General features: G+C 46.0%; 1 protein-coding gene across 1 annotated transcript in view; it reads left to right on the top strand.

The window, feature by feature from the left end:
• The first annotated feature begins 797 nt into the window (after positions 1–797).
• Positions 798–14,996, top strand: part of FAM3D (FAM3 metabolism regulating signaling molecule D) — a 38,245-nt gene continuing 24,046 nt past the window's right edge. The window contains exons 1-2 of the mRNA XM_083426746.1: positions 798–1,026; positions 2,163–2,273. The gene's annotated coding sequence lies outside the window, so the exon portion shown is untranslated. The remainder of the gene's footprint in view (positions 1,027–2,162; positions 2,274–14,996) is intronic.

Raw genomic sequence — 14,996 nt, 5'->3', positions numbered from 1 at the left:
ATCAGCCCCGAGTGCTCACTGGAAGGACAGATCCTGAAGCTGAGGCTCCAATACTTTGGTCACCTCATGAGAAGAGAAGACTCCCTGGAAAAGACCCTGATGTTGGGAAAGATGGAGGGCACAAGGAGAAGGGGACGACAGAGGACAAGATGGTTGGAGAGTGTTCTCCGAAGCTACCAACTTGAGTCTGACCAAACTGCGGGAGGCAGTGGAAGACAGGAGTGCCTGGCGTGCTCTGGTCCATGGGGTCACGAAGAGTTGGACACGACTAAATGACTAAACAACAACAACAAATTCGCTCGAAACAAATGAGGTTTCCTTTTTACTTCTGCAGAGGGGGAAAGTGATATTGCAGTGACACATACCCATTTTCCATGTCCCACATGCTACAGTTTTGTCATCGCTGGTCTACTATTTATTAATATACTGTTAATCCCAGGAAATCCTGTTGGCACCTGTGCTTGTGGGACTTCAAATGTCACTTTATCTCTAAGAGCTCACAATAGCTCACTTGTCACTGTTTACCATACGCCAGTGTTCTTTACCAAAAGGAAGCTGAATTGGTTTACTTTGCAGTACTTACGCATTGTGTACCTACCTTGTGCTACAGTGTCAAGTCTTTTTTTGAAAGCAAAGAGGGAACAGGTGGTTGAAACGCCAAGAAAATCAACACATACTCCTGACCAAAAAAAGAGAAAAAAGCGAGGGAAGGAAGCAAAACAGAGAATCGATCACACATAGAATGGAGAATGGCTGATGTGTGAGAAATAAAATGCTTTAGTCCAGTGGCAGAACATCTGAATTGAATGCAGAAGGTTCTCCCAGCTTTGGTTTCCAGCATTTCCAGTTAGGATTCTATACTACTCTGTTCCGCCTTGGTCAGGCCACACCTGGAATACTGGGTCCAGTTCTGGGTACCACAATTTAAGAAGGATGTTGACAAGCTGGAATGTGTGCAGAGGAGGACAACCAAGATGATCAAAGGTCTGGAAACCAAGCCTTATGAGGAACGGTTTAATGAGCTGGGTAAGTTTAGCCTGGAAAAGAGGAGAAGACTGAGAGGAAGAATTATAGCCATCTTCAAATATCTTAAGGGCTGTCACATGGAAGATGGAGCAAGCTTGTTTTCTTCTGCTTTGGAGGGTAGTACGTTTCTAAGCACAATTCAAAATGTTGGTATTGACATTTAAAGCTCTAAACGGCCTTGGCCCAGTAGACCTGAAGGAGTGTCTCCACCCCTTCATTCAGCCCGGATGCTGAGGTCCAGCGCCGAGGGCCTTCTGGTGGTTCCCTCGCTGCGAGAAGCAAAGCTACAGGGAACCAGGCAGTGGCACCCGCCCTGTGGAACGCCCTCCCATTAGATGTCAAAGAGATAAACAACTACCTGACATTTAGAAGATATCTGAAGGCAGCCCTGTTCAGGGAAGTTTTTAATGTGTGACATTTTAATGTATTTTTAATCTTTGTTGGAAGCCGCCCACAGTGGCTGGGGAGGCCCGGCCACATGGGCGGGATACAAATAATAAATTATTATTATTATTATTATTGTTGTTGTTGTTGTTGTTGTTGTTGTTGTTGTTGTTGTAGAACTTGAAACAATGGATTCCTGGCAGTAAGAGCTGCTCATGGAACAAACTCCCACAAGAGGTGGTGGACTCTCCTTCATGGGAGGTTTTTAAGCAGAGGTTGGATGGCCATGTCTCGTGGATGCTTTAGTTGAGATCACCCTTCCAACTCAATGATCCTATGCCTGCAAAAGAGGTCCCTGTCTGAAACCCCGGAAAGCCACTTTCAATCAATGCTGACCATATTGAGCCAATGGACTGACTCGATATATAAGGCAGCTTTGGATATTTCTGAAGTTGATATGAGCATTTGCTACTGATGCGAAGGCCCTTGTTGAGAGCTGAGCTGGGCTTCCTTCTGGGCAACTGCAATAATGCTTCCTCATTCTAATATAAGCACAACTCGGTTTGTTTAACATTTGCAAGGGCAGCCGCACAAGCTGTGGGGCTGGGAGGTGTTTGTTTGGCCTGTGACTCAGAGAGACAGAAAGGCTGGGTTTGGCAATGGATTTAGCCTTCTATTTCACTGGATTTGCGGCTTAGTCATAAAGTTGTCCAGCCCCTCCCTTCTCCCTCGCTTTCCTCTCCCACTCTCAGATAACTGTGCTCCGTTTGGCAACAACTGCCAAGGAAGAAAGACACCTGCAGGGCCTTTGCACAGGAGACTCCAGACTGAGGGGACGGAACAGCAAGGACACAGAAAAGCAGGTAGAATTCTGGGTGGTTGGGCAAAATGATGTTTGGCACATGGCTCTATGCCAGTTCAAACTTACTGATTTCCCCTGGGTGCTCTCTGCTTTAATCTAAGGGCATTGATCCCCACATGCATGTGATATTTGACAGCATTTTTCTTTTGAGGCAATGTCAGTTCTCCATTTCGATGTCTGATCCGCGATTGGCTGTTTCTCACATGCAAGGTATGGTCTGTGGCTGCGGGCGCTGAGCACGGCAAAGGGTTTGCCAACCTTTCAACCGGCCTGTGTTGCTGCGCCACGATTTGCAGCGGAGGGATAACATTTATCCATGTGCTGAGGATATGTTCACCTGCTGACTCCTGCCTAACAAGCTGCTTTTAAGAGCAGAGCTGCACAGGGGCTGGTTTGAACTCAATTCACGGAGGGCTCAAGAAAGTTGCCACATGATCTGGGAAAATAACCCTGCCTGCTTCTATGCCTTTAACAGCAACTTGGCAAACATCGTCACCGGCTGATGTCCACAGATCAAGCTAACAGCTTAGGAGCCTTAGGATGCAGCAGCGGTGGTCAGCCTGTGACCCATGAGCCTAATTTCATGGGGCTTTTCCATACAGGTAGCCCTGAGGAGGAAAATTAAGATCATCACCACCTTTTCTATCTCTCTCTTCCCCCTCTACCTTGTATTTGAGATCCTTAAAAGGAAGAAAAGGGAGAACCCAGTGCAGAATGATGTTTTTATCTTAAGAGAGACTTTGAGAGAATGTGTGGAATGGCTTCCGCCCCACCTCCAGCAACGGCATGTGCCCCCAAGGGCATTCAGGCCTTGATGGCGGGGTGGGGGGGACAAGATTGCCCATTCCTGGACTCCTGCATTTTTTTACGGGTCCAACCTCTGTTGCTGAGGCTTCAGAACTTGTTTTTGTCTGAATAAAAGTCCGGTAAAAATCAAAAGAAGGGACACAGGTGGTGCTGTGGTCTAAACCACTGAGCCTCTTGAGCTTGCCGATCAGAAGGTCGGCAGTTTGAATTCCCACAACAGGGTGAGCTCCCGTTGCTTTGTCCCAGCTCCTGCCAACCTAGCAGTTCGAAAGCATGCCAAAAAGTGCAAGTAGATAAATAGGTACTGCTCCAGTGGGAAGATAAATGGCATTTCTGTGAGCTGTTCTGGTTTCAGTGTTCCATTGCACCAGAAGTGACTTAGTCCACATGACCTGGAAAAACTGTTTACGGACAAACGCCGGCTCCCTCAGCCTGTAAAGTGAGATGAGTGCCACAACCCCAGAGTCATCTGCGACTGGACCTAATGGTCAGGGGTCCTTTACCTTTACCTTTTTACCTTTAAAAGTCAAAAGCAAGGAACGCTCCCCTTAGAAGCAGAACAGCTGTGGTACTTTGAGCAAAAGCCAGAAGAGATTTATTTAAACTTGTGTAACTGTAAATGATAGATGTCCTTTGCTCCATTTCCCCCCTAAACTACAGTGAATAATCTTCATGTTTTGAAGATCGCTTAGTCTCTCAGATGTAAGGATTGTTGCTGTTGAACAATATTAGTGCCTTCCTTTCCCACAGCCTTTTGGTGTCCCTGAGGCAGGGCCAGCCGGCTGGCTTATGAGACTTAGTGAGGCAATTGCCTCAGGTGGCAGGCTGGGGACAGCAGGGAGGAGGAGAGTGCCACTTGCCACATTCTGCGCTTGGTGTGCCAGTGTGGTATAGTGGTTAAGAGCGATAGACTCATAATCTGGTGAACCGGGTTCACGTCTCCGCTCCTCCACATGCGGCTGCTGGGTGACCTTGGGCCAGTCACACTTCTTTGAAGTCTCTCAGCCTCACTCACCTCACAAAGTGTTTGTTGTGGGGGAGGAAGGGAAAGGAGAATGTTAGCCACTTTGAGACTCCTTCGGGTAGTGATAAAGTGGGATATCAAATCCAAACTCTTCTTCTTCTTGGCACCTGCACCCGCCACCTCCTCTGCTGCCGCCACCCCCAGCACTGACCCCCATCACCGCCAGCTCCTCTCCATCCTCCTTCCTTCTCCTCTGACACCGTCAGCAGGACTTCCCCAGGTTACCTCCAGTCGCCACAGGTCACAGTGGATAAGGAGGTAGAAGGGCAGGGGACACCTTTTCTGGTTTGCCTCAAGCGGCAAAATGCCATGGGCTGGGCTGGCCCTGCCCTGGGGCTTGTGCTTAATTTCTTAGCTACAACCTTATTATCAATAAGGAGGAAGTTGTAGCTTTTCTGAGCTATAGTTGAGTTGCTCCTCAAGTGAAAATTCCTGTTCTCTCCTCCCCACCCCACTTCCTCAGTTCCGCTAACCCTCTGTGAATGCATTTGCTCATAACAGGTTGTTTAAAAATGGTGTGTGTGTGTGTGTGTGTGTTTTATGGGATCTGTAAGCCACTCCTTTTTTTCCTGTTACTGTGAAGTATTGCATTATTAGAAAACATTCCCTTTGCTGAAGCAGGCATATCCCTCATGTGCTACGAAATACATCTGTAGGAGGACAATAATTGCAGCAGGCCAGGTGGGTTCTCTTTTTATTGGATTCTTTCATAATGAACAATGGGCGTTAAATCCATTCCACTGTGAAAAGGTCCCTCTGCCATGGGAGAAGCCTCAGGACCCAGCGGAATAGAGCCATGCTGTATACACAACCCCACTGGTGTTTGCAACACAGCTAAGATTGTTGCCAGGCCTCCTTGAGGTGGACAGAGGCTCTTAAGCCTTTGACAAAGCGATGAGAAATCAACAGACAATCCGTTTGACAGGAAGCATGATGGTCCAGTGCTATAAGAAGATATACAAAGCTTAAAGGTAAAGGTAGAGGGACCGCTGACCATTAGGTCCAGTCGTGACTGACTCTGGGGTTGTGGCACTCGTCTCGCTTTATTGACTGAGGGAGCCGGCGTACAACTTCCGGGTCATGTGGCTAGCATGACTAAGCCACTTCTGGCAAACCAGAGCAGCACACGGAAATGCCATTTACGTTCCCGCCGGAGCAGTACCTTTTTATCTACTTGCAGTTTGATGTGCTTTCGAACTGCTAGGTTGGCAGGAGCAGGGACCGAGCAACGGGAGCTCACCCCGTTGTGGGGATTCAAACCACCAACCTTCTGATTGGCAAGTCCTAGGCTCTGTGGTTTAACCCACAGCGCCACCCGCGTCCCTGCATATCTTACTTACCATAACTTACTTACCAAAGCTTACTCCATATCAAATCTTCCATACAGCTGCAATAGGAAGGAAGCCTCTAAAGCAGCCTTTCTCAACCTGTGGGACCCCAGATGTTGTTGAACTACAACTCCCATCACCATCAAACAACATCTGACAACATCTGGGGACCCATAAAACAACATCTGGGGACCCACAGGTTGAAAACTGCTGCTCTAAAAGAACATGATCTCTCATGCTGAGTCAGACCATTGATCCATCTAGCCAAATATTGTCTTCCCCAGCCCTGTGTCTTCCAGATGTTTCCCACTACAATTCCCATAATCCCCCACATCATTGGTTATGCTGACTGGGGCAGATGGTAGTTGTAATCCGACAACCTCTAGTAAGCACCAGGTTGAGGTAGGCTTGCCTATTCTGACTGCCCCCAAGGACATAATAAGAGACCTGCTAGATTGGGGCAAACAGTCCAACATCCAACCAGATTCTTATGGGAAGCTCTCCAACTATAGCTTGGGTGCAAAAGCTCTCTGCTGCTGTTCTTCACCAGGGACATGGTTTCAGAAGATCCTGGGTGGTAATGTGATGACTAGGAGGCATAGCCTTATCTTCTGCAAATTTGCCTGATCCTTCTTTAAAGCTGTTTGTTGCCCATCACCACCTTTTATAGCAGAAAATTCCACAGTGTGACTTTGCATTGCGCAAAGAGGTATTCCTCTTGCTTTGAATCTTCTAGCATTCCACTTGGCTGGGTTCCTGGTACGGGTCTTTCCCATCAACATGGTACCTAAGCATTCTGCTGCAGGTGAACTTGGATTTAAACCACATTAACTGGACATTTCCCCCTTCCTTTATTACTCATTTGAGGTTTAGCTTTGCTAAGTTGGTATGGCCATTCTTTGGCTCCACTGTTCTGCAAGCACCTCTCCTAATTAATGGCTGTTCAGCCAGCTTCAAAGAGATTCCAAGATAGCTGTTCCTTGTTTGAAGAGCCCCGTTAGCTTAATTGACTGTCCTTGGGCTTTGGGTGAGGGGAACCACAGCTGATGTGAAAGCCAAAGGCATCCCATTAAAATCCTGATGGAGGTTGGATTTCTGTAGGAAATTGGCTTACATCTTGCATCCTGAAAAAATTAAATCTCCAATTTAAACTGGGTGCTTCAGATAAGTAGCTGTTAGTGGATGACACTTGCACCATCCAATCCCTCATACTATTTTTTAAATAATAATAATAATAGTAATAGTAATAATATCATCAATGGAGTTTAAAATAAAGGAAAACTTTGTCTTCTTGTTTGGGGGGCCTGCTGTCTATATGGACCATTTATGTGCCTTGTCTGTGATGGAGGAAAGACTGTGAGCTTAATAGACCAGCAGATGAAGAACATAAATCTTTCCTCATTGTGAGTTGCTCCAGCTCCTTGGCCATTTTGATTGCCGTTTATGGAGACGTTTTTAGCCCTTTGTTAGGTGAGGCAACCAGGACTGTACACAATACAGTGGTACCTCCGGTTGCGGACAGGATCCGTTCCGGAGCTCCAGTCGGATCCCGAGGTTTCCGCAACCAGTGGGACTGCTTCTGCACATGTGTAGAGTGCTTCTGCGGATGCGCGTGGGGCGAAACCCAGAAAAATACTTGCGGGTTTGCCGCATACGTATCCTGAAGGAGATATAACCGGAGGCGAACGTAAGTAGAAGTACCACTGTACTCCAAAACCAGCTGTGCCATACATACCAATCATGCTATTGGTATCTTTACTTGCAGTAATGTTCCCTAAAATGGAATTTGTCCTTTTCACAGCAGCTAGTATCTAAATACCGTTCGATTCTGACAGTGTGACGCAGGTTTAGGTGCCTGTCACTTATTCTTGCCTCTTATCTCTGTTTGCATCTGTTCCAAATAACTAGGCGGCTGCGATATGATACCTAAGAGAAATGATTTGTGTGCCGGGAAATACCAGCTTTGAATCATGTCTCATCCATGAATCTCCTAGATGGTTTTAGGCAAGGCGGGAAGGACACAACTCCTAGGATATAGTCCAAGGCAGGGATGTGGAACCTGTGGTCCTTCAGAGGCTGTTGGACTACAACTCCCATCAGCCTCAGCCGTCATTGCTGATGTACAAGGATAATGGCTGTTGTAGTTTCACCACATATGAAGGGCCACAAGTTTTCCACTCCTGATCTAAGCATATGTTATGTAGTGGGGTCTCCTAACCACCCTTAACAAACAAAAGTTCCCAAGTTCGTTGGAGAAAGCCATGACTGCCTAAAGTTGCATGGTGTTGCTTTAGCTAAATAGTGCAGATGGATCATAAATTATTTGACTGAACGCGGTTAAATTAAAGCACCATTATTCACTGGTTCCTAACATTCCAGCATCCTTGTTTGGACAAGGTAAGTGCCCCGGACTTGTGGTCAGTAAGGCTGCATTTCATTTTGGCCCCAGTTCCTTGAGTGCCTGTTTACCAAAGATAACCATGAATTTGTCATAATTCAGCCGGACATCCTGGGAAACCACTCACCGCACTGTACTCTCGGGAGATTGTTATCAGCTTCCTGAGTGGCAGGGCCCCTGGAATGGACAAAGGAAAAGTGGGGGGGGGGGACTGCCTGCAACAGAGTGAAGAGCTGATAATGCTATCAGGGGCCACCTGCCTTCCAGAATCAGCATTGAAAGAAAAAACGATTAGCGTTCCTTCCTTGCTTACAGCCTCATGCAGACTAGTGGTGTTCATTCTTCTGGAATCCCCTGCCCCACCCGCCTAGTGCAGTTGTCCCTAACTGGGGGTCCATGGACCCCGAGGAATTCTGCGTAACCCACCCAGGAAATCTGGGGCACCATTCAGATAACAAAACCTACCCCAAAGATATCAAAATGTTCAAAAGGTAAGGGATCCATGGTTTGGCATTTGAAGAACAGGGGGCCTGCAGTACTTAGCTAATTGGGAACCACTGGTCTAGTGGACTGGTCTATGCTTAAACCTGGAGCATTCTGGAATCCTGGTTTGGATCAAGGAATGGATCATTGAATATTGCACTCTGGTTGTTGCTTGGGTTATTGGTAAGTCAACTGAGTGTTGTTAGAAGCTCTGGGTCTCAGTTGTGTGGTATGTTAAAATTGTTACAGTCCATTGGTATTGATTTGTGGGGGATAAAGCTATCGGGTTCCACCACATATAAAAACATCATAAAATGTCAAGCAGAGGCTGTGTTCTACCTCCACTGTCATGAGCCTTTGGATACCAGGTTGCTAGGAATCATGAGTGAGGGGAGAAGCTGTTGCTTTCAGGTCTGATTTAGGACTTCTCATAGACATCTGGTTGGCCACTGTAAGTACAGGGTGCTGGAACAGATGGTCCAATGGCCTGATCCAGCCGGCCTTTTCTTACATTCTTATTAGTACGTAGCAGCAGCACCTGTTCTTGGTGGAAGCTTGAGAAAACCTCTAACTCTCTCTTACAGCAGGAAGGAACCAAATATATGCTGGTAGAGGGCCACAGCTCAGTGGAAGAGTGTGTGTTTTAGCTGTGTTAGATCTCAGATTCTGTCTCTGGCAGATCTAGTTAAATTGTCTCAGCTAGGAGGGAATCGTGGAATCAAGGAGGAATCCTAGAATTGCAGAGTTGGGAGGGATCACCAGGGTCTAAGCCCTGCAACGCAGGAATCTTTTGCCCAACCCACAACCATGAGATTCAGAGTCCTCATACTCTACCGATTGAGCTGTCCAGCAACTAGAGGGCTAGGAGAGACTAAGGTTAACCACACACCAAATCTAGGCTAGAAAAAAGTGCCAGCAATTCCTTAGGGCGGGTTTCAAAGGCAATGGGTTGAATTCAATGCTCAGAGCAGATTCATTGAAGTTATGGGGCATGACTAACTTAGGTTCATTGTTTCAATGGGTAGAGAACTCTGAGTAAACTGCAGAGTAGTCCATGCAACAGGTAATTAAATTGTGGGACAGGCAGTGGTGGCCACCAACTTGGATGGCTTTAAAACAGGAGTAGTCAGACTCATGGACACTATGGTGGTCAATGGCCAAGATGGAAGCTATGTTCTGCCTTCCATGGTTGGAGGCACTAATGTTTCTGTAGCTCAGTTGATGGGAACCACACGAAAGGAGAGTGCGCTTGTGCTCAGGTACTGCATGAGGTTTCCCACAGGCATCTGGGTGGCTACTGTGACAACAAAACATTGGACATGACAGGCCACTGGCCTCAGGCTCTACTTTTGTTTTTAGGCTAACTTAGTTGGAGACAACCCAATGCTCCTCTGACGTCTTCACCGGGTGTTGCAGCCATCGACTCTTGAAGCTCATGCTCAAACTAACATGGTGTGGTAATTTGCCGCTTAGCACGATTTGGTGAGGATGGAAGGTCTCAATATTGGGAACAGAGAACTGCTGGCCCTCCTGATGTTGCTGGACTCCAACTCCCATCAGCCCCAGCCAGCATGGCCAATGCCCAGGGGTGATGAGAGCAGCAGTCGCAACCCAACAACGTCTAGAGCGCCACAGGCTTCCCATCCCATAATGACAACGAAGGGTTGCGGGAAAATAAAGGGCTGCTAGGTAGAAATTAAGTGTTGTCTTCCAAATTAATTCCATGGGATACTTAGGTCTTATATCTAAGATCTCAAAATCCTCTCTTTCTAGAGCAGGAGTGGGGAAATTATTACAGGCTGAGGGCCGTATCTGCATCTGGGCAGCCCACTAAGGGCCACATGCCAGGGGCAGAGAGAGCCAGGGGCACGAGTGTGTGAAGTGGGGGGTGTAAATTTTGCCTAGTTTCTGCACACACAACACAAACACATCCTTCTCTAACTTATTTTTATTTAAAAGCATTTATTAACTGCATTAACAATTAACAAGTCCCTATATGGCGCTGTGGGTTAAACCACAGAGCCTAGGACTTGCCGATCAGAAGGTTGGCGGTTCAAATCCCCACAATGGGGTGAGCTCCCGTTGCTCTGTCCTTGCTCCTGCCTACCTAGCAGTTTGAAAGCACACAGTGCAAGTAGATAAATAGGTACCACTCCGGCGGGAAGGTAAACGGCGTTTCCATGCACTGCTCTGGTTCGCCAGAAGCGGCTTAATCATGCTGGCCACATGACCCGGAAGCTGTACGCTGGCTCCCTCAGCCAATAAAGCGAGATGAGCACCGCAACCCCAGAGTCGGCCACAACTGGACCTAATGGTCAGGGGTCCCTTTACCTTTACCTTATGCTCCCTATTATTGAACAGAGTTCTAATAACTCTAATAACAGAGCTCAGGGATGCATTCCAGCCAGGCCAAAGGACTCAAGGGGGATCTGAAGCAGTGCTGGTGAGAGGCGTGGTTGAAAAGGGGGTGTGGCTGAGAAGGGGGTGAGTCCTGGGGAATGTTCTGAGAGTCAGACAACGTCTTAAAGGGGACCACATTTGACCCCTTGTCCCGAGGTCCCCCACCCATGTAATCAAGATTCAGGTTTTTTTTCTTTTAGAAGGAAGACAGAGAAGTACAAGCAAAACCTGTTTCTCCAGAACATAATAGTAGAGCAAACAAAAGGGTGGATGCATCAAGGAACGATGTCTCTATCAAATTACCTTCTTTAAATGCTAAAAAAAGAGAAAAAGATTGGCTCCAGCTCATCTTTATGCAGTGTTTCTTTTGCTTAATGGGAAGCAGATAGTAGAGAATCCATCCTGTTTCAGCCTGTCATTCCAACAATGGGGGAACCTGAGCACAGGATAATTTTCCTATTCATTCCTATTAATAGGTGGCTGTTTTTGAAGCCAGCAGCCGACATTGCGTTTTTAATCTCCATCCTGAGCACAACAGCTATAATAGTTTTCAAGCAAACATATATTTTCCTATTCAGCAAAAAGGCAGCGAGCCAAACATTCATCCCCAGGAAATGTACATAGTTGCATTGGCTTGCACATTAGAGATATGGCCCATTAATTTTATTTCTGGATGTACGTAATTGGAATAAGATGAATTGATATTTGCATTTAGGTATGTGCTTATCCATTGTGTGTGCATATATATTAAGATATATCTTAGGGCGTAATTCTGTTATTCCAAATCAGGCATGCTCAAGACTCTGGGAACAGGGTACACCATGAGATAAATTAAGTAAAAAACCGAAAGCGTCATTAAAAAACAGAGTAAAGCACAATGCAATGCTCTGTGTGTGTTTCTTTTTTGAGTTTAAGGTAGTTCTGCTGTGCTTCTACACTGCAGTTGAAATCCTATCATGTGCACATTTACCTGGAAGTAAGCGCCATTGAACAGTCTATGTGCATTTTTACTTCTGAATAAAAACACATGGGCTTCTACTGTAATGTGTTCAGTATTATGTCAATTTCAGTTTCTCATTTTCCTAACGTTAAGTTCACCTTTCAAGATTTCAACATTTTTTGGGGGAAAAAAGTCCTCATGAAAATTCATCTGCGTTTTCGTGTGAATTTTTCCTACTATACACATTTGTGTGTGCAGTTTTGCTTAATATAATACATTCCTGCAAAACAATTCCCCCTAGTACAATGTGGTTTTTTTATGTTATCTTCGCTAATATAAGGTTTTCAGCAGGCATCTAGTGAAAGCACCTGCCTCATGTTAGTAGGCAGAGAGATTCACAGCGCACTAAAAGACAGAATCCTTGCAAATGCAGAATGAACATTATGTGGCACTTGTAAAAGTGCCAGGTCCATAGCTGAAAGTGGTCAAACTGGTCCCAAACCATGAAGAGCTTTATAGGTCAGAATGTAGGGACCCCTGACCATTACGTCCAGTCGTGGCCGACTCTGGGGTTGTGCGCTCATCTCGCTTTATTGGCCGAGGGAGCCGGCGTACAGCTTCCAGGTCATGTGGCCAGCATAACTAAGCCACTTCTGGCGAACCAGAGCAGCGCACGGAAACGCCGTTTACCTTCCTGCCGGAGTGGTACCTATTTATCTACTTGCACTTTGACGTGCTTTTGAACTGCTAGGTTGGCAGGAGCTGGGACCGAGCAACGGGAGCTCACCCCATCACAGGGATTCGAACTGCCAACCTTCTGATCGGCAAGTCCTAGGCTCTGTGGTTTAACCCACAGCACCACCCGCGTCCCTTTCCTGAAGACTGGAGGCGGGTAAATGCCATTTTTAAAAAGGGCAGTGGGAGATCCAGGTAGCTACCAGCCGGTGAGCTTGACATAAATACCAGGAAAGATCCTAGAACAGATAATTAAACAGTCCATCTGTAACCACTTAGAAAAGGAGTGCAGTTGCCAGGCGGAAATATATGAGGCAAGGTGTAAACTTGTGGAATTCCTTCCCTCAGGAAGCTTGGCTGACTCCCTGGTTTTTTGCCTTCAGGGGAGCACTGAAGACATTACTCTGTCACCAGGCTTTTGGCTTGTTATAATTACCGCTTTCCCACTGGTCTTGTGCAATGCGTAGATTTAAACGTCTGCCTTTAACCACTAACTATTTATCATCATATCTTACTGGACAAATTGTTTTAAATTGTTCTGACCTGCCTCGGAGCCACCTGGCTGTCAAAAGGCAGGACCTACATTTCAAAAATGAAAGGATAAAATACAACAAAAAACAATAATGAGTTCCGGCGAGTTCCGGTTGTGGAGAACCATTCAGGCCTGCATGTTGACAAATTACACTTATGCATCACTAAACGAGAAGATGCAGGTTTGCAGAGAATTAGAATGTGCCGATTTCTATGTAGAGGTGCACTTTTAGAAGTAATTGTTGTTGTTTAGTCGTTTAGTCATTTCCTTTTTATCTGTTTCAGACCACATATTGAAAGGAAATATACACATTGCTTGCAAAAAGCACACATACACACACAAAAACGCCTTTCTGCAACATAGAAACTAATCTTGTTTATGTAAATGAAGGTCACATCCACACAATTAACACTTCCCCCAAAGAACTTTGGGAACCGCTAGCATATCCTCCAACCTTTCTCCAATGAAAATTTGTTGTCACTTAGTCGTGTCCGACTCTTCGTGACCCCATGGACCAGAGCACGCCAGGCACTCCTGTCTTCCACTGCCTCCCGCAGTTTGGTCAAACTCATGCTGGTAGCTTCGAGAACACTGTCCAACCATCTCGTCCTCTGTCATCCCCTTCTCCTTGTGCCCTCCATCTTTCCCAACATCAGGGTCTTTTCCAGGGAGTCTTCTCTTCTCATGAGGTGACCAAAGTATTGGAGCCTCAGCTTCAGGATCTGTCCTTCCAGTGAGCCCTCAGGGCTGATTTCCTTCAGAATGGAGAGGTTTGATCTCCTTGCAGTCCATGGGACTCTCAAGAGTCTCCTCCAGCACCATAATTCAAAAGCATCAATTCTTCGGCGATCAGCCTTCTTTATGGTCCAGCTCTCACTTCCATACATCACTACTGGGAAAACCATAGCTTTTACTATATGGACTTTTGTTGGCAAGGTGATGTCTCTACTTTTTTTTAAAAAAAAGAAATAACTACTATTATTTAAATAGAAGTGAAGCTCATCTTCCCGTAGCTGGGAAGACTGTGACCAGGAGACCCTCTTTGCCAGCTCAGTCTGCTGCTCAGGTTGTCACTGTTGATTGACAAATTCAAAGACGCTGCATGTCTCCCCCCGTCAGGTTCTTTATGCGACCGAATTTGGAACATTGAGTGCATTTCTGGCTGCCTCACCTCAAAAAGGATATTGCAGAGTTCAAAGGGGCTCAGGAAAGGACAAAAAATATGATTGAAGAGATGGTTGGGGCGTTTAGGACTAGTGGGGGGGGGACAGCAGCGAGAGGCTACATGATAGAAGTTTATAAAGTTATGCATGGCATAGAGAAAGTGGATAGAGATATGTTTTTCTCCCTCTCTCCTTAGATGGAAAAAGGTTGGATAGCCAGAATGGCAGATCAGGTTGATGGACTATGCTGAAATGGCAAAATTAACTGGGAAGCTCAGGAACCAAGAAGACATGAAATAAAATTTAAAAAGAAAAGAATGCGAAATGTTTATACAGTGGTACCTCAGGTTACATACGCTTCAGGTTGCATACGCTTCAGATTACAGACTCCACTAAGCCAGGAATAGTGCCTCAGGTTAAGAACTTTGCTTCAGGATGAGAACAGAAATCGTGCTCTGGCGGTACAGCGGCAGCAGTAGGCCCCATTAGCTAAAGTGGTCTTCAGGTTAAGAACAGTTTCAGGTTAAGTACGGACCTCCGGAACGAATTGAGTACTTAACCCGAGGTACCACTGTAATGTATATACAAAATTATTGTAAACATTAGCAGGATTTTAAGTGCACTTTTAATGTACTAGAAATTACAGATAACTTAGGAAGATGAAAATTTGGGGGAAGTACTGAAATACAGATGAAAACGATAGTAAGAAGACCCATCAATGGGATGAGGGGAAGTCAGGAGATTCAGAGCAATCTTGATACATGAATGTGCAAGACATGTGGATGGAACTTTAACACTTTTTTCTTCGTTTCTGTCTCTTTTTCTTTTCTCTTTTCTATCTATCTATCTATCATCTATCGTGTGTGTGTGTGTGTGTGTGTGTGTGTGTGTGTAAGAAGTTGGATAGCCATCTG

This window comes from Podarcis tiliguerta (genome assembly GCF_965153285.1).
Source record: "Podarcis tiliguerta genome assembly, chromosome: 2".
Taxonomy (NCBI): domain Eukaryota; kingdom Metazoa; phylum Chordata; class Lepidosauria; order Squamata; family Lacertidae; genus Podarcis; species Podarcis tiliguerta.
Note: the sequence above shows the minus strand (reverse complement) of the source record. Positions and strands in the feature narration are given on the sequence as shown.